The following is a 19,929-nucleotide window of genomic DNA, read 5'->3' on the forward strand; positions in this document are numbered from 1 at the left end:
GGAAAGTGAATTCAGTTAATGAGACACCCTCAACCGGCTGGTCGAAGCCTAAAATTTGTTTTCTTCGACTGGAGATACGATTTGCGCGTGCACAAAGAGTCACAAACATTTTTTTCTGTCCTATACATCGGAATTCCATGCTACGTATGGTCGCTTGATACTTCGCTGCAATTTAATACTGAATATTGATGAATTTTATCACTGATTTTAATGTACTGAATTTAAATACTTAATTTCATACTCGACCTGTAGATGTACACTTGAAACAACAAACACTATTGGCGAGCACATTCTAGGCGAACCCAAGTGAAAGCCCAGATGTAAATGAAGCCACGGTGATCAAGAACAATTACAAACTTTCATAGGCACAAGTTTTATTGTACAACAGGAGCAACATATGACTATTGCACATATCACACATTATTTTATTTACAAATCGTGTGGTGACATCCAGACGTTGAAATAGCATCTTTTATTACCCTAATTCTGCAATACCAAGGAGATTAAATTAAGTTTGCACCAACACTCACCGGCTAATCGAAACGCAAAAGATGTTCGAATTTATTGCAGATACTATTTAAACCTACTCTACGAGCCAAATACATTTGTCTGAGCACCATATTTCGTAGTTACATGTAGTCCTGGTCACTTTAAAACTAGAAAATCTTCAAATACAGTCGGTGTAGGTGTCCATTTGAGTCAGCACACAGTATTAGCGGCAGGTTTTCAGACGTTTTGCACCATAACAACTGAGATACCAAAGGCAACTACGGCAAGGTTAAATAAGAATATACAATTTTACGCGCACAAACACGGTGGTACAAACAAAACCAGTGACTAATAAATATATAACAAATCATTTTTTCGAAATCTTTTACTTCTGTCTATAAGTTAAAAATGCACATGTTGTCTGTTAACATTCCTGAAGGCAGCTCAATATACATCCGAAACTAAAACGTCTGGTTGAAACACAAAAAAGGAGGAGTTCTTTTTTAATATCTTCATCTGCACCACATTCCGTGGTTTTAGCACCATGGTGTTTGGAAGTTTCTCGCTGCCCTCGGCCGCCTGAAAACTCACTATCCATTGAAAGGACGCTATTGAAATACACTTAAAAACATACACAGATGGTTTTATCTTCTTACACATTCTAGGCGGGACCATCTGAGAACCCGATTGCAACTGAAGCCCCGGTAAGCAAGAGCGGTTACACACTATTATGCTCATTTGCTTTGCGTGACTACCCTGAACATACCACACATAATTAAGTTTTGAACTATTTAATTTAGCACATAATTTATTTTGAAATTATGTGCCCGTTTATAAGATTTGAAATAGCATCTATGACCTCCCTAATAATTCGAACTAAGAAAGAGAGTGAATTTGGCTTACGACCCACACTCAACCGAACTGCCGAAACCCAAAAGAGATTTTTCTTTTATGAATGATGTCAGTTGCATGCTCACCGCGCGCGGGTTGCGTTGGTTTGATGACTATATCTCGCAGTTACATGCCGCTTCCTGAAACTTCAATTAACTTCAATACTCTGGCTGTACATTTCAAACAACACACACAACTGGTCGCTACTTTTTATACTTTCTAGGTGAAACCAACTGAGAACCCTGGTGTAAATGAAGCCCCGGTAAGCAAGAGCGATTACACACCATTACGCTCACGTGCGAAAGTTCAGGTATAACAGGAACTACAGATAGGTAATGGTCATATCGCTCATTAATTTATTTCGAAATCCAGTGGTCCTGTCGAAGAGTTAAACGAGCATCTATTTACTCCCTTTGCGCTGCGCAATTGAAACGAGAGTTAAGTTTGCGATCAAAAATGCCCATGATAAAAACCCAAAACAGGTTGGCTTTAACACTTTATATCTCACAGCCACCGAAAATAGTAGTCTGTCTGCAAGTTCATATTTTAACACATTTATTGTTCGTAGGAAGAGCCATGCAAAACCCAGCATAATACCTATGAATTTCATAGAATTTTTTTTATTGCGCTACAAACGCTGCAGCTAGGACTGCAGGGTAGAAATAACACGAAAGCTTAAAAATTGTAAACATGCTCGAAGCACTTGATTTTCTCTGCATCGACGCACAAATACAGAAAACACTTTTTACAAACTAACTTTTTAAAAAGAACCAAAAGAACCTAGTGTCAAACTTTTTTGCTTTTTTTTGGAGGGGTGGGGGGGGGGGGGGGGTCAACGTCATATCCACACCATGCTCACTGTCTGTAGAGCCTTTACTCTCACTATGCGTTATCCTCTGCGGCAGTGTACATTGCTCGTCGCAATGCGACTAATCCAAGCTTTCATCCTCGCTTCCACTTGGTTAATCAAAAATAATTACATAGATTTCCTTCTCTGTGAGGCGCTTTCAGCGTATCCAGTTAAAGATTTTTTTGCTATCACTAGATCTGCCGAAGTCGCATTTGGACAACGTCTATGAAGGTTCACTTCAAAAAATTAGGTGTCTAAATTGCTGTGACATAAGCGCTACAATAAATCCTGTTTTCGCATGCATTTATCTGGAATGTCGGAAGTTGCTTCCTGCGTTCCACAAACGCGTATCTATGCCGGACGAGCTGAAATGCTTGACAAGGAGCAGTTCTAGAAACATGAAAAAAGCATACGTATGTACACTAAGCTTCAGGAAAACGGCTCTCAGTGTTCTCAACAATGTGTTGCGTGCGTTAAGGTGAGCGGCTGAACCGGAGTCCATGATCTCGACGCTAAAAATGTTGTTCTTTGATACACGTTGCGCCATCTATTGACAGCGAGTTCAAGGACCGACTGCCACGAGTCTGACAGCTAGAAGCATGGACTTCCTTCAACATATTTTCTATTTTAAAATATAAAGGTTGTGGCTCCTGAGATACAAAGGGTTAAGTAAAGTTAGTTTCAAGAGTATCGTGAGCCCCGTAAATTGGTTTAACGATTATACCTCGCAGTTTCACACTAAGCATGGTCGCTTGAAACCTGATCGAACTTAAACACTGGGCTGTAGATGTTTACTTTAAACAACAAACACAACTGCTGGCTGTGCCTTTTCTATACGTTGTAGCGAAACATACTTCTGACCGAGGTGTAAATGAGGACCCAGTAAAGAAGACCAATCACAAGCCTTTTGTTCATTGTTGCTTTTTGGTAAATCACGAGCACATGAATAACGCATATATTACTCATGAGGCTCATTCCGAAACCGTGTGGTCGTGTCGTAAGAGTGAAAGAGGCATCTATTGTCAGCAAATGTTTTGACATGACAAGGGGAGTGAGCTAAGTTCACGACCAACGGTCAAGAAGTAGACTAAACACAAAGCACATCCGCTTTTAGTTAAGACGTTTCAAACACATGCACCGCACGCCACTTACATTGAACTGAGCGTTATACATCACTGTTTCGTGCTACTCCTGACGGCTTTAAAAGTGACTAAACATTTATACTGCAGCGGTAGATGTGTCTGGCACAATGAAGAGTGCAAAACGATAAGGACGAAGAAAGGAAGCAATGCAGGAAGTTCTTCGAGCGGTTTTATCCGCTTTCGTTCTGGTCCGTTAGAGCTGCTCGGCATGCTAAACTCTAATCAACCCGCCCAGTTTACCGTTCCTCTGTAGATTTGTAATCTGGAAGCCAGATACGCAACTGCGTACATCTTTTAATATTTTTTAGGCGAAATCTACTGCGAACTCAGGCGAAAATGAAGGCCCGGTAAGCACGACAGCCCACACATTATTATTTACATATGATTTGCGGTAACACACCATATTTTATTGTTATGTCGAAACCCTGTTCTCATGTCACACTTAAAAGGGCACATAACATACAATGTTAATATTTCGGGTGAGAAGTAGAGTGAATTCAATGTACGACCATCTCCCAACTGATTGGTTGACGACGAAAAGATGCTCCATTTATTGAAAGATTTTATTTCCAAGTACACCACGTGCATCAAGTGCAGGGGCCATTTAATTGAACACCTTTGCGCTGCAAAGTTCGAACTACATTCGTCCGCTTGAAACCTCACCGCGCTTTAACAATGAAGCTGTAGATGTACACTTGAATCAACGCACATTACTGTCTACAAGTTTCTAAAAGTTTCAGGCGAAATAAAATGAGAATCCAGGTGCAACTGAAGAGCCGGTGAGCAAGAGTAATTACACGTTATTATCCGCACACAATTTTCGGTAAAGTATCACACCTTATTTTTGGTACAAACTTAGTTTTAATGCCTGAGTTAAAAGAACGTATATTATCTACAATCAATTTTTCGGGTGGGAAGTAGAGGGAATGCAGTTTGCGACAATCCCTCAAGTAGTTTGCTGAGGATGTAAAGACGCGCGCATCTATTCAAGATGGAATTCCCAAGTGCACAAGGTGCAGCGGACACTGATTTGAGAACCTTAGACTCTTCAGAGTTCTAGGCTATGTTTGGCCGCTTGAAACCTCACTGCTCTTTAACACTGCAGCAGTAAACGCGCACTTGAAACAACACACACAACTGGCTAGAATTCTTGTTTTACGCGAAATCCACTGATAACCCAGGTGAAACTGAAGGCCCGGTAAGCACAAGCCATTGCACACTATTATCCGCACGCATTCTATGGTAGCATATCAAACTTACTTTTAAAGTCGAATTCTTGTTCACGTGTCTGAGTCCAGAAACTTCTAAAATTATCTGTTAATATTTTGAATGGGAAGTACGGTGATTTCAGTTTACGACCATCACTGGACACGTTGGTTGACGATTTAAAGAGCCGCCGCGGTGGCCGAGTGGTTATGGCGCTCGGCTGCTGGCCCGAAAGACGCGGGTTCGATCCCGGCCGCGGCGGTCGAATTTCGATGGAGGCGAAATTCTAGAGGCCCGTGTACTGTGCGACGTCAGTGCACGCTAAAGAACCCCAGGTGGTCGAAATTTCCGGAGCCCTTCACTACGGCGTCTCTCATAGCCTGAGTCGCTTTGGGACGTTAAACCCCCATAAACCAAACCAAACCAAACGATTTAAACAAGGTTATTTTCGAGTGCAGCACGTGCAGCACGTGCAGCAGGCATTTGTTTGAGCACCGTTACGTTTCACGGTTCCGTGCTACAGTTGGCAGCATGAAACCTCACCGCTATTTCACACTGCGGCTGAGGACGGGCACTTGAACCAACACAGATAAACGGCTACACCTTCTTATATGTTTCAAGCGAAACTAACTGAGAAACGAGGTGGATATTAAGCTCCAGTAAGCAAGGCCGCTCACATAATATTATAAGCGCATAATATACGGCAACACATGACACGTAATTTTCCTGTTAATGCTGCTTCTGAAGTCCGAATTGAACGAACATGTAATCTCTAGTAGTAATATCTCGGATACGAAGCGGTGTAATTTCAGTTTGACAGCATCGCTAGACGATGTAAACACAACGGCTTTTATTGAAAATGGATACGTGGAGGACGCGCAGCGGGAATTGGTTTGAGTACGCTTACACTTCAGTATTCCATGCTACATTTGGCCGCTTGAAAGCTCACTGGCCTTCACACTGCAGCTGTGTATGTGCACTTCAAATAACATACACTACTCTCTACAACTGTTTATTTGTGTTAGGCGAAATCAAGTCAGACCCCAGGAGGCGCAAATGACGCCCCGGTAAGCAATACACATCACGCACTATTCTCCGTACATAATTTGTGGTAACATATCGCACGTCATTTTCATGCCGAAGCCTTCTTCTTATGTCTGATTTGTAAGATCACTTATCTATTCGTAATATTTCAGATGGGAAGTGAGGTGACTTCAGCTTCGAAGCATCACTCGGCCGGTTGGTTTAAAATGTAAAGGCGATCGCTTTTATTGAAAACGCTATTTTCATGCGCACCACGTGCAGAGGGTATTGTTTTGAACAACTTTACAGTTCAGAGGCCCAAGCTACATTCCGCCGCTTGAAAGCTTAATGTTTTTTAACACAGCAGCTGTACATGTGCGTTTGAAATAACACACAACTGGCCACATTTTTCACAATTCTTAGTTGAGACCAACTGAGAACCCAGCTGCAAATGAAGCCCCTGTAAGCAAGACCAATCACAGTGTTTTATCCACACGTATTGAATGTAACATATCCCACGTAAATTTAATAAGTTTTTCGTGTTGCCATATGTGAGCTGGAAGAAAATCTAACATCTACTATTGATATTTCAGGATGGAAGTACAGTGAATTATTCGACCTAATGTTTGACGATAAAAAGGCGTGTGCTTTTAACTGAAAGCGTTATATCCGAGTGCAGTATGTGCAGCGGACTTTGATTTCCACAAGCTTACAATTCATAGATATATGCGGCATTCGGGCGCTTGAAAACTTAGTGCTGTTTGACACTGCAGCTGTAGATCAGCACTTCAACTAACATACACGATTACCTACACCGTTTTGTATGTTTTAGGCGAAACCAAATGAGAACCCAGGTGCAAATGAAGCCCCGGTAAGAAAGGCCGATCAGAAACTGTTATCCGCACATAATCTATGGCAACACATAACACTTAAATTTAATGCCAAATTCTTGTTCTTATGTCTGCGTTGAACAAACGTTTAATAATTGGTGTTGCTGGCTTTCTCAGGCTAAAAAGCAGGCGTTGCAGACTTCGGTCCTAATCAGACGTATTGCTCCCAAAAGCGGCGACACTCACTCCCATGTCGTACGACATTTGGTGAAATCGGTTTTGCAACCGCTCCTAATTTACCAAGCACAGTTCCAAGACTTAAGCAGAGCTCAGTGGGATCGTCTGCAGTCGTCAATCGAGAGGCAATGAGAGCTATCACTTGCCTTCCACGCATCACGCCGATCGTGACACTTCAAGAAAATGCTCAATTGAATACCCTTGGCGAGCTTGTGCAGCAGCGACGTGATGCTCGTAGCGTTAAGGTCACCCTTTTGCATTCACCGCGAGCACTCCGGACCTTTGCTTCATCACACATCATACTGTCGTCGCCACCAACAGTTCTTCCTCCATGGGACTTTGTGCAGTCAAGGCCGGTCTCGAGGGGAGAGCGAAAGCGCGCGTCAAGACCGTCCCTGGTACAGTTGAGCGACAACAAACCTACCGATCTACGTCGACCAACCACACCTTATGCGGCATCGGTCCTTCGCGAGCGAATCGCGGAACAAGATAGTCACCTACCTCGCGGCTCATTTATTATATATGTTAATGCCAGTATCCAGGGCTGTGTAACGACCACTGCACTTTACTGTCCCTGCCAGCCTGCACTTAACAAGATGGCCAGGTTTCGATTCGCGGAACCTCCTACTTCCTTTTGTGCCGAGCTGCTTGCTATACAAGATGCGCTTCGCTCTGTGGTCGCAGTTACCTTGCTCCCTTCAGCCCACATTATCATCCGTACTGACGCCCTTCAAGCAACTCGTCTACTCCGACGCGTCAGCCGCAGCCCAGAAATGTGCCAGAATATACATCGCCTGGCGGCTCGCATCCCGCAAGCCATTCGAATTGAGTGGGTCCCACGAGACCTACTCAATTCAAAAAGATCTGCAGATTCTGCAACCCGCTTGCCAACCCTACCCACGTCAATGCCTCAGTTCCTCAGTATGGATGATGTTACCCTCCTTCTCACAAGAAAGGAACTCCTCCGGCGCGATAACCTGTGCTCTCGTCCCTTCGTGTGCGATAACCCTCCCTCGCGGTCTTACCCGTGCAGAGGAGGTTGTGCTCTGGAGGATCCGGGTCGGAGTTGCCCTCACTCCTGCCGTAACTCGGACGTGGCCTCAATTTCGCCACTTATATCCCCACCTAGGATGTCCAGTCTGCAACTCACAAGGCCCTGAGGCTGATATTAACCACTTGTTGTGGGATTGCCCGGCACTGAAGCCAACTAGAATTCGCTACCTGGCAGCAGCGGGTGTCCCCCTAGACAACCCGTCCTCATATATTGATCGGACGCAAGGGCCACATCACCGCTCCCTCCTCGCCTTCATCAGATCGGCACATCTTTCCTGCTTTATTTAACACCCACCCACTCTTTTCTTTCTTTTTTATTTTCTTCCTAACTCCCCCTATGACCAGAGGCAATAAACAACGCTATAAAAAAATTGTTAATATTTAGGAAGGCATGTAGGATGATTTCAGTCTAGGACGATCACTCAGCCAGTTGGTTGACGCCATAAAGACACTCCATTTTAATGAAAATGTTATTTCCAAGTGGACCACGCCCACAGGACATTGATTTGAGCACCTTTACACTTGAGAGTTACAGGCTATATTTGACTGTTTCTAACCTCACCGCTCTTTAACACTGCAACCACAGATGTGCGCTTGAAATAACATACAACTGACTAAACCTTTTTATGCGTTTTAGGCGACACCAAATGAGAACCCAGGTGCAAATGAAGCCCCGGTAAGAAAGCCCGATCAGAAACTGTTATCCGCTCATAATCTATGGCAACACAGAACACTTAATTTTAATGCCAAATTCTTGTTCATATGTTTGCGTTGAACAAACTTTTAATAATTGTTTCTAATATTTAGCAAGGCATGTAGGATGATTTAGGTCTACGACGATCACTAAACGCATTGGTTGACGCCATAATGACGCTCCACTTTAATGAAAATGTTTTTTTAAATGGACCACGCCCACAGGACATTGATTTGAGCACCTTTACACAAGAGAGCTACAGGCTACGTTTTACCGCTTCAAACCTCACCGCTCTTTAACGCTGCAACCGCAGATGTGCACTTTAAATAACATAAACAACTGGCTACACGTTTTTATGTGTTTTAGGCGAAGCCAACTGAGAACCCAGGTGCAAATGAAGCCCCGGTAAGGAAGTCCGATCAGAAAATATTATCCTCACCAAAGCTATGGTAACATGGTACACATAGCTTTAATGTAATGTCTCGAAAGAGACTTTTGAGGAAAAATAAATAAATAAAATAAATAAATAAATGTCGAACTCTGGTTCAGATGCATGAGTTGAACACGCTTTTAACTTATGCGGTCAATATTCCTGATGGGAAGTGCGGTGATTTCAGTCTACGACCATCACTCTAGTCGTTGCTTGAGCAGTTAAAGACGCTCCATTTGAATGAGAATGATATTATCACGTGGACCACGTGCAGCGGACAATGATTTGAGCGCCTTTACACTTTATAGTTCCAGGCTACGTCTGGCCGCTTTAAAGCTCAAGGCTTTTTAATACTTCAGCTGTAGATGTGCACTTGAAATGACACGCATAAATGGCTACACCATCTTATAAGTATTAAGCGAAAACAAACTTAAAACCCAATTCCAAACAAAGCCCTGCTTATCAAGGCCGATCACAACATCTAATATTCTTTGGGATTCCAGATGCCAGTGACGAAACATGGACACAGTCAGAACAGCATATAATATCACTCTGTTCACAGGAACTAGACATCAGTATCAGTGACACCGCGATTGAACGCGCTCACAGACTGGGCCGTTTCAAGCCTGGAAAGAACCGTCCAATTATTGCTAAGCTTTCTCATTTTAAAGATAAGACCAAAATTTTGTCAGCTATACCGCAGCTCAAAACATCAACCTATGCAATACGTGAAGACTACTCTGCCCGAGTCCGATTAGCCCGCCAGAAATTGTACGCTTTTGGCAAGGAATGTAACAGCAAGTTCAAGATGCGTTTCGACAAACTTATCATCGATGAAAAGCAATTTATCTACGATACCGAATCCGATTCTGTTTTAGAGGTCAAATCATAGCGCTCACTGCCGACGGCTACGCTTCCATTTTCCACTCCCCCTCACCAACAGTCTAGCCGGAATAGAATACCTGCTCATAAGGTCATGTCAGTAATGTACACAAACATCTGCAGTTATTTATCCAAAAAAGAGGCCATTGAAACCCTCCTTCATGACAACGACACCGACATTGCCATTTTCACAGAATCGTGGCTGAATTCTGACGTTGATAACAGCGAGTTACTTGACGATGAAAACTTATTCACTATTCATAGGCTTGATAGGGTTGGGCGCAGAGGAGGCGGAGTGCTGGTTTTTGTAAAATCTAGTATACCTTCATTTCCAGTCAAGATTACTTGTAGCCACGAAATAACATGCGTCCGAATATCTCTACCTTCTAGCACTGTTATCCTCACAGCTTGCTACCGTGCGCCTGATTCCGATAGTACCTTTGTTGACGATCTTTGCAGTGTCCTTTCAAACTTGCATTTTCGCTTTCCAAATGCTGAACATGTGGTCTGTGGGGATTTCAACTTCCCAGACATTGACTGGAACAATCTGTATGCACCTTCTCGTCAGTCCAACGAATTTCTTGACATGGTACTCACATTTAACCTCATGCAAACAGTTAAATAGCAACCCGGGGCACTAATATTCTTGACCTTATCCTGGTATCAAATCCAGATTTTATCCGGTCACTGTCATGTGTTGATTTCCTCAGTGATCATAAATTGCTGTTGTGTGATCTTTCTATTCCAATCCCCATGAAACAACCGTCAATAAAATACATCCGTAGTTACAAAAGAGCCGATTTCGCTAAGAATAATTCCGAGCTTAATAAGTATTTTCCGTACTTCCTAAATTCTTCTCCTGCTCGAACAATAGATCAAAACTGGCTACTCTATAAAAATAAAATTTTATCGCTTATTGATGCTTACGTTCCCCTCATACGTATTCGCGGTGATGCTAGGAAACCGTAGTATTCCAACACACTAAGAAGACTATCGAATAAAAAGAAACGCCTCTACCGTGAAGCGAAAAATTCTACTTTCGCTTCTAAATGGCAAAAATACCTGGCATGTCTTCACCAATATACACGGTTATTACGACACAGTAAAAAGAAATTCTTTCATCAGGACTTGAAGAACATTATTCGTAATAATCCAAAGAAATTTTGGTCCATACTGGCACCACACACTCACCGTTCACGAGGCATCACCTTGTTTGACGAACGTGGTGCATCTGTTCCCACAGAACTCCGCTCAGATACAATGAATTCATATTTTTCATCGGTGTTCACCCATGAGCCCCCTCAAAATATACCACCAGTTCCCAATTCAAATTTTCCTCAAATGCCCCCCATTCACATTGCAGCGGAAGGCATTGTGAAAATAATTGATGGGCTTAAAACGTCGAAAGCACCAGGCCCTGACGGAATTCCTGCAAAATTTCTTATGAGCACTAAGGAAAGTTCTAGCCTATTCCTTCAAGTTATTTTCGAGCAGTCATTGACTACGGGTTTGCTTCCGAAAGACTGGAAAATAAGCAAAGTTGTGCCGGTGTTTAAAGCAGGTAACAGATCAGATCCCTCAAATTATCGCCCAATATCTCTTACATGCATTGCCTGTAAGCTTCTAGAGCACGTCATATATTCACATGTTGCATCACACCTCGATCCGAACAATTTCTTTTTTACTAAGCAGCATGGTTTCCGTTCCGGTTTTTCGTGTGAAACTCAGCTATTTGAATTTACCACTGACCTCCACTTAAATATGGACTCTTCATTCCAAACTGACATTATCTTTTTAGATTTTTCTAAAGCCTTCGATCGCGTGCCCCATCTTCGCCTCATGTCTAAACTCTCCGGACTGTCCATTGATCCTCTCGTTTTATCATGGATACATTGCTTTTTAACAGGTCGCTCCCAATACACAGTAATCGACAATCATCCTTCAGGCACTACTAACGTTATCTCTGGCGTTCCCCAAGGTTCCGTTCTTGGCCCACTTCTTTTTCTAATCTTCATTAATGACCTTCCTTCCGGTGTTTCATCCACTATTCGGCTTTTTGCGGATGATTGCATCCTTTATCGTCGCATTGTCACTAACAGGGATCAACTATCGCTTCAGAACGACTTACACATAATAGAACGGTGGTGTTCCGACTGGCTTATGCAGCTGAATGTCTCAAAGTGCCAATTCATGCAAGTATCGCGAAAACGTTCCAACATCAGATCTGCATATTCACTCCTGTCAAACACGGTAACCCAAGTCCAATCATATCGGTACCTTGGAATCACCATCTCCAGCAAATTAACCTGGTCGGAACACATCTTATATCTAGCATCTAGAGCATCAAAATCACTTGGCCTCATCCGAAGATCCCTGTACCTAGCCCCTCCTTCTGTTCGAAAATTAGCATACGAAACATTCACCCGTACCATACTTGATTATGCAGCGGCTATATGGAATCCTCACCAAGCATACTTAATTAACACCTTAGAAGCCGTTCAAAACAGAGCAGCCCGTTTTATATCCTCAAATTACAATAGACACAGCAGTATCACCAGTATTAAATCTTCACTTAACATCCCGCCACTAGAGCTCCGACGGAAAATCGCACGACTCTGCCTCTTTCATAAGTTATATTACAATTTTCCTGATCTTCGTGACACATTATTACTAGCTCCCATCAGAACATCGCGCCGCCTGTTTAACCTCCTCAGCATTCAACGTATACATGGATCGACCTTGGCATTTAATAAATCTTTTCTTCCAACTGCAATAGAAAATTGGAACCTGCTACCCGACTACATTGTTAACGAGCGCGACGCTACTAAATTTCGACAGGCATTAATTAATCACTGTACTGAATAAAAGACACTTCTCAAACTTCACCCAGTTAACTTATTATTTTTCTTGTTGTTGTTGTAGTTGTTACCGCCTAATTCAGCCTTGTGCCTTTCATTATTGACCAACGTTGTATTGTGATGTATCGTTTTTCATTTTATTGTATTGCATTATGTTTTGTTGTATTAACGTATTATTCTTAGTTGCATTTGCTTTGTCCCCCCCCCCCCTTATGTAATGCCTCAACAGAGGCCTTTAAGGGTATAATAAATGATGATGATGATGACATATTATCCACACGTCTTCTATGGCAACACATGACGCGTAATTTTACTGCCTAATACTTGTTTTCATGTCCGAGTTGAAAGAACATTTTACCTCTACTGCTAATATTTCGGACCGGAATTAGCGTTATTACAGTTTACGACCATCACTCGAATGGTTGCTTGAGGATGTAAAGAAGATGGCTTGCATTTAAATGTTATTTACAGGTGCAGGACGTGCAGCAGGAATTAGTTTGAGCACGCTTACACTTTAATGTTACATGCTACATTCGGCCGCTTGAAACATCACCGCCCTTTAAAGTTGCACTAAAGAGGAATCTGAACTCGTCTTAACAGCGGGAATTAGATATACACGCTGTGAGCATTCTTAGAAAATATGAATTATACTCCTGTATGGTTGATTTGCCTAATTAAATTAAATTAAACGTCCAGGCTCCAACCTTTTTTTTTTTAAACGCGACGCTGAACGTAGGAGGTGTCCCAACACATGGAGTGCCATTCAACCGGTCCTGTGACGGCTTCGCGTTCGAATTTATTTTGTTTTTAGGTTTCTGTGCGTAAATAGTTTCAGTCACAGACAACATAGCGGCAAATTACGTCCAAGAAAATAAAAATACGCGTGGACTCTTTGATTTACATACCACTCCGAAGACGGGAGAGTGCCAAGCCGCCAAGTGACTGGCAGAAAAACACTCCTCCTACATTGAGCGTTGAGTAAAAAAAACAAAACAAAAAAAGTCAGGAGCCGGGCCGTTTAATCTGATTTAAATTAGGAAAATCAGCCGCACAGCACATTAGTTCGAAGCTTGTAAGAATGCTCGGAACGTGCAGATCGAGTTTCCGCGGTAAAAAGACGAGTTAAGATTCCTCGTTAGTGCACCTTTAATACTGCAGCTCTATATGTGCACTTGAAACATCATACACTACTGTCTGCGACTATTTATATGTTTTAGGCGAAATCAACTCAGACCCCAGGTGCCAATGAAGCCCCGGTAAGCAATGGCGATCACACACTATTATCCGTACATATCTACTGGTAACATGTCACAAAATTTCATTTCGAAGCCTTGTTATCATGTCTGATTTCAAAGATCACTTACTACCTACTCGTAACGTTTCACACGGGTAGTGGAGTGACTCAAGGTTACGAGCGTCATCCGACCGGTTGGTTTAAAATATGGCGACGCTCGCTTTTGTTAAAGAAACTACTTAAAAGTTCACAGAGTGGAGCGGGCATTGTTTTGAACACTTTTACAGTTCAGAGGTTAAGGCTACATTCGGCCGCTTGATAACTCAATGCTTTTTAACACACAAGCTGTATATGTGCGCTTGCAAAACGATACCCAGCCGGCTACATTTTTCACATGTTTTAGGAGAAGCCAACTCAGAACCCAGGTGCAAACGAAGCCCCGGTAAGCCAATCACACACTATTAACAGCACGTGTTGAATGGTAACATATCACAAACAATTTTAATGCGTAATTCATGACGTATTGTGCAAGCTTAAAAAATACTTTTTCAGTTCAGAGTTCCTGGTTACATTTGGCCGCTTGAAACCTCAATGCTTTTTAATATAGGAGCGGTCTATGTGCGCTTCCACAAAAACACACAGCTGGCTATATTTTTCACATACTTTAGGCGAAACCAACTGAGAACCCAGGTCCGAATGAAGCCCCGGTAAGCAAGACCTATCACACGCTGTTAACCGCACGTATTCAATGGTAACATATCACACGTAATTTTAATGCGGAATTCCTGAGGCAATGTGGGAGCTGAAAGAACACTTTTACAGTTCAGAGGTTCTGCCTGCTTTCGGCCGCCTGAAAAGGCTATTTTTTTCAACATAGCAGCTGTATATGTGCGCTTGCAATAACATACAGACCTGGCTTTATGTTTCACATGTTTTAGGCGAAACCAACCGAGAACCCAGGTCCAAGCGAAGCCCCGGTGAGCAAGACCAATCACACACTGTTAACCGCACGTATTCAACGGTAACATATCACACGTAATTTTAATGCGTAATTCCTGACGCAATGTGCGAGCTGAAAGAAGGCCTTTACAGCTCAGAGGTTCAGACTACATTCGGCCGCTTGAAGCCGCTATTCTTTTCAAAATAGCAGCTGTATATGTGCGCGTGCAATAACATATAGACCTGGCTTTATGTTTCACATGTTTTAGGCGAAACCAACCAAGAACCCAGGTCCAAGCGAAGCCCCGGTGAGCAAGACCAATCACACACTGTTAACCGCACGTATTCAACGGTAACATATCACACGTAATTTTAATGCGTAATTCCTGACGCAATGTGCGAGCTGAGAGAACACGTTTACAGTTCTGAGGTTCTGCCTGCATTCGGCCACTTGAAACCATAATTGTTTTTCAACATAGCAGCTGTAAATGTGCGCTTGCAATAACATACAGACCTAGCTATATTTTTCACATGTTTTAGGCGAAACCAACTGAGAACCCAGGTCCAAATGAGGCCCCGGTGAGCAAGACCAATCACACACTGTTAACCGCACATGTTGAATGGCAACATATCACACACAATTTAATTGTGTAATTCATGACGTATTTTGCAAGCTTAAAAAACACTTTTTCAGCTCAGAGTTCCAGGTTACATTTGGCCGCTTCAAACCTGAAAGCTTTTTAATATAGGAGCTGTTTATGTGCGCTTCCACAACAACACAGTTGGCTATATTTTTCACATGTTTTAGGCGAAACCAACTGAGAACCCAGGTCCGAATGAAGCCCCGGTAAGTAAGACCAGTCACACACTGTTAACCGCACGTATTCAATGGTAACATATCATGCGTAATTTTAGTGAGTAATTCCTGACGCAATGTGCGAGCTGAAAGAAAAATTTTACAGTTCAGAGGTTCTGCCTGCATTCGGCCGCTTGAAACCACAATTGTTTTTCAACATAGCAGCTGTATATGTGCGCTTGCAATAACACACAGACCTAGCTATATTTTTCACATGTTTTAGGCGAAACGAACTGAGAACCCAGGTCCAAATGAAGCCCCGGTGAGCAAGACCAATCACACACTGTTAACCGCACGTATTCAATGGGAACATATCACACGTAATTTTAATGCGGAATTCCTGAGGCAATGTGGGAGCTGAAAGAACACTTTTACAGTTCAGAGGTTCTGCCTGCTTTCGGCCGCCTGAAAACGCTATTTTTTTCAACATAGCAGCTGTATATGTGCGCTTGCAATGACATAAAGACCTGGCTATATTTTTCACATCTTTTAGGCGAAACCAACTGAGAGCCCAGGTCCAAATGAAGCCCCGGTGAGCAAGACCAATCACACACTGTTACCCGCACGTATTCAATGGTAACATATCACACGTAATTTTAATGCGTAATTCTTGACGCCATGTGCGAGCTGAAAGAACACTTTTACAGTTCAGAGGTTCTGCCTGCATTCGGCCGCTTGAAACCACAGTTTTTTTTCCAACATTGCAGCTGTATATGTGCGCTTGCAATCACATAAATACTTGGCTATATTTTTCACATCTTTTAGGGGAAACCAACTGAGAACCCAGGTCCAAATGTAGCCCCGGTGAGCAAGACCAATCACACACTGTTAACCGCACGTATTCAATGGCAACATATCACTCGTAATTTTAATGCGGAATTCCTGAGGCAATGTGGGAGCTGAAAGAACACTTTTACAGTTCAGAGGTTCTGCCTGCTTTCGGCCGCCTGAAAACGCTATTTTTTTCAACATAGCAGCTGTATATGTGCGCTTGCAATGACATAAAGACCTGGCTATATTTTTCACATCTTTTAGGCGAAACCAACTGAGAGCCCAGGTCCAAATGAAGCCCCGGTGAGCAAGACCAATCACACACTGTTACCCGCACGTATTCAATGGTAACATATCACACGTAATTTTATTGCGTAATTCTTGACGCCATGTGCGAGCTGAAAGAACACTTTTACAGTTCAGAGGTTCTGCCTGCATTCGGCCGCTTGAAACCACAGTTTTTTTTCCAACATTGCAGCTGTATATGTGCGCTTGCAATCACATAAATACTTGGCTATATTTTTCACATCTTTTAGGGGAAACCAACTGAGAACCCAGGTCCAAATGAAGCCCCGGTGAGCAAGACCAATCACACACTGTTAACCGCACGTATTCAATGGCAACATATCACTCGTAATTTTAATGCGTAATTCCTGGCGCATTGTGTGAGCTGAAAGAACAGTTTTACAGTTAAGAGGTTCAGGCTACATTCGGTCGCTTAAAAGCGCAATTCTTTTCTACATAGCAGCTGTATTAGTGCGCTTGCAATAACATACATACCTGGCTATATTTTCCACATCTTTTAGGCGAAACCAACTGAGAACCCTGGTCCAAATGAAGCCCCGGTAAGGAACACCGATCACACACTATTAACAGCAGGTATTCAATGGTAACATATCACACATATTTTTAGTGCGTAATTCATGACGTAATCTGCCAGCCTAAAGAGCACTATTACAGTTCAGGATTCCAAGCTACATTCGCCCGCCTGAGTCCTCGATGCTTTTTAACATAGCAGTTGTATATGTGCGCTTAAAATACTATACACAGTAGGCTACATTTTTCACGTGTTTTTGGCGGCACTAAAACAGAACCCAGGTGCAAACGAAACCGCGGTAAGCAAAACTAATCACACACTTTTAACCGCATGTAATCTATGGCAACATATAAAATTCAATATTAATGCCAAAATCTTGTTCACATATCTGATAAAACGCACTTTTAATTTCTTCTGTCAACATACCGGTTGGGAAGTAGTTGGATTTTACTCTACGACCATCACTCAAAGCGTTGCTTGAGGAATGAAAGACGGTCCACTTCAATCATGACGTTATTTCCATGTTGTTCACGTGCATCGGACACTGATTTGAGCACATTTACACTTCAGAGTTCTAGACGGCATCTGGCCGCTTCAAACCTCACCACTCTTTAACCCTGCAACTATAGATGTGCATTTTAAATAAAATAGAAACTGGCTACACCCTTTTATGTGCTTTAGGTGAAACCAACTGAGAACTCAGGTGCAAATGAAGCCCCGGTGAGCAGAGACCAACACACACTATTATCCTCAAGTAATGTATGTTAGCACACTACACTTAGTTTTAACATCAAAATCTTGTTCACATATCTGAGTCCAACAAACTTTTCAATTCACCTCTTAATAATATGGACAGAAAGTAGAGTGATTTAATTTTAAGACCATCACTGGACCCAGTGGTTGACGATATAAAGAAGGTCGCTTTTATTCTGAATGTTATTTCCACGTGCAGCACTTGCAGCAAGCATTGGTTTGAGCACCTTCACATTTCACATTTCTGTGCACACTTGGCCGCTCCAAACATCACTGCTCTTTTACACTGCAGCTGTAGATATGTACTTGAAACAACACATACAAATGGCTATTCCTTCTTTTATGTTTTAGGCGAAACCAACTGAAAATCCAGATGCAAATGAAGCCCATGTAAACATGGTCGATCACATATTAAAATCCGCACGTATTCTGTGGCTACGAATGACACGTAACTTTACTGCCTAATACTTGTTTTCATGGCCCAATGGTCGGAACATTTGTTCTTTGCTGGTAATATTTTGGATGTGAAGTGAGATAATTTCAGTTTACCACCGCTCGATCGGTTGCTTGACGATGTAAGGACCCTGCATTTTATTGAAAATGTTATTTAACTTATCTTATTGGTTTTAGCACGCTTACAATTCAGAGTTACTTGCTAGATTTTCAGCTTGAAACCTTACTTTCCTTTAACACTGCAGCTGTAGATGTGCACTTGAATTAACATACACGACTCTCCACAACTATTTACATGTTTTAGGCGAAATCAACTCAGACGCCAGGTGCAGATGAAGCCCCGGTAAGCAATGTCGATCACGCACTATTATTCGTACATACTTTGTGGTAACATATCACACGTCATTTTCATGTCGAAGCCTTGTTATTATGTCTGAGTTGAAAGATCACTTGTTATCTATTGGTAATATTTCGGATGGGTGGTGGGTTGATCTGAGCTTATGAGCATCACTCGACACTTAGCTTTAATGTCGAACTCTTGTTCACATGTCTGAGTTGAACAAAATTTAAATTTTTGCTTTCAATACTTCGCATGGGAATTAGGTTGATATCAGTTCACGACAACCACTCAACCTTTTGGGTGACTGCTTGATTAATTTGGATGTTAATTTCCTGTAGACCCCGTGCATCGGTCATTTATTTGAGCACCTTTACACTTCAGAGTTCAAGACTACAATTACTCCTTTTAGACCTCGCCACTCTTTCACCCTGCAACTCTAGATGTGCACTTGAAATAACATACACAACTATCTATAGCTTTTACATGTTTTAGGCGAAACCAACTGAATACCCAGGTGCAAATGAAGCCCCGGTAAGCACGAGCCATCACACACTATTATTCATAGATCCTTCCTGGCAACATATCAAACGACATCTTCATGTCAAGGCCTTGCTCTCGTGCGTCAGTTGAAAAATCATTTATTATTTACATGTAATATTTCGGATTGGTACCGCGGTGATTTCAGCTTACGGTTATCACTCGACCGGTTAGTTCAAAAAGTAAAGACACTCACTTTTTTTCACAAATTTATTTACAAGTGCACCGCGTGCAGCGTGCATTGCTATTAACACCTTCACAGTTAAGAGTACCAGGCTACATTCGACCTCTTCAAACCTCACCACTCCTTAACATCGGAACTGCAAATGTGCATTTGAAATAACATACACAACTGCCTGCACTACTTTATATGTTTTAGGCGAAACCAACTGAGAATCCAGGTGCAAACGAAGCCCCGGTGACCAGGAACCATCACACAATTTTATCTGGGCGTAATCTATGCTAACATGCCATACTTAGCTTCAATATATAAATCTTGTTGGTATCTCTGCGTAGAACATTTATTTTCTGCTGTTAATATTTCGCATGGTAAGTAGGCTGATTTCAGTCAATGACAACCACTCAACTCGTTGGTTGCGGAATGAACGAGGCTTCATTTTAATGCAGATGTTGTTTTCAAGCGG

The 19,929-nt window shown here is 42.3% G+C and overlaps 1 protein-coding gene and 1 long non-coding RNA gene across 2 annotated transcripts in view; both read left to right on the forward strand.

Moving 5' to 3' along the window:
* Positions 1 to 19,929, forward strand: part of LOC144109617 (uncharacterized) — a 116,600-nt gene that overhangs the window by 60,373 nt on the left and 36,298 nt on the right. The window lies entirely within an intron of this gene.
* LOC144110520 (uncharacterized) lies at positions 13,802 to 14,527 on the forward strand. Its single transcript, XR_013309857.1, has 3 exons — positions 13,802 to 13,841; positions 14,223 to 14,261; positions 14,488 to 14,527. It is a non-coding gene; the product is annotated as an uncharacterized LOC144110520 (long non-coding RNA).

The sequence above is a fragment of the Amblyomma americanum genome, chromosome 11 (assembly GCF_052857255.1).
Source record: "Amblyomma americanum isolate KBUSLIRL-KWMA chromosome 11, ASM5285725v1, whole genome shotgun sequence".
Taxonomy (NCBI): Eukaryota; Metazoa; Arthropoda; class Arachnida; order Ixodida; family Ixodidae; genus Amblyomma; species Amblyomma americanum.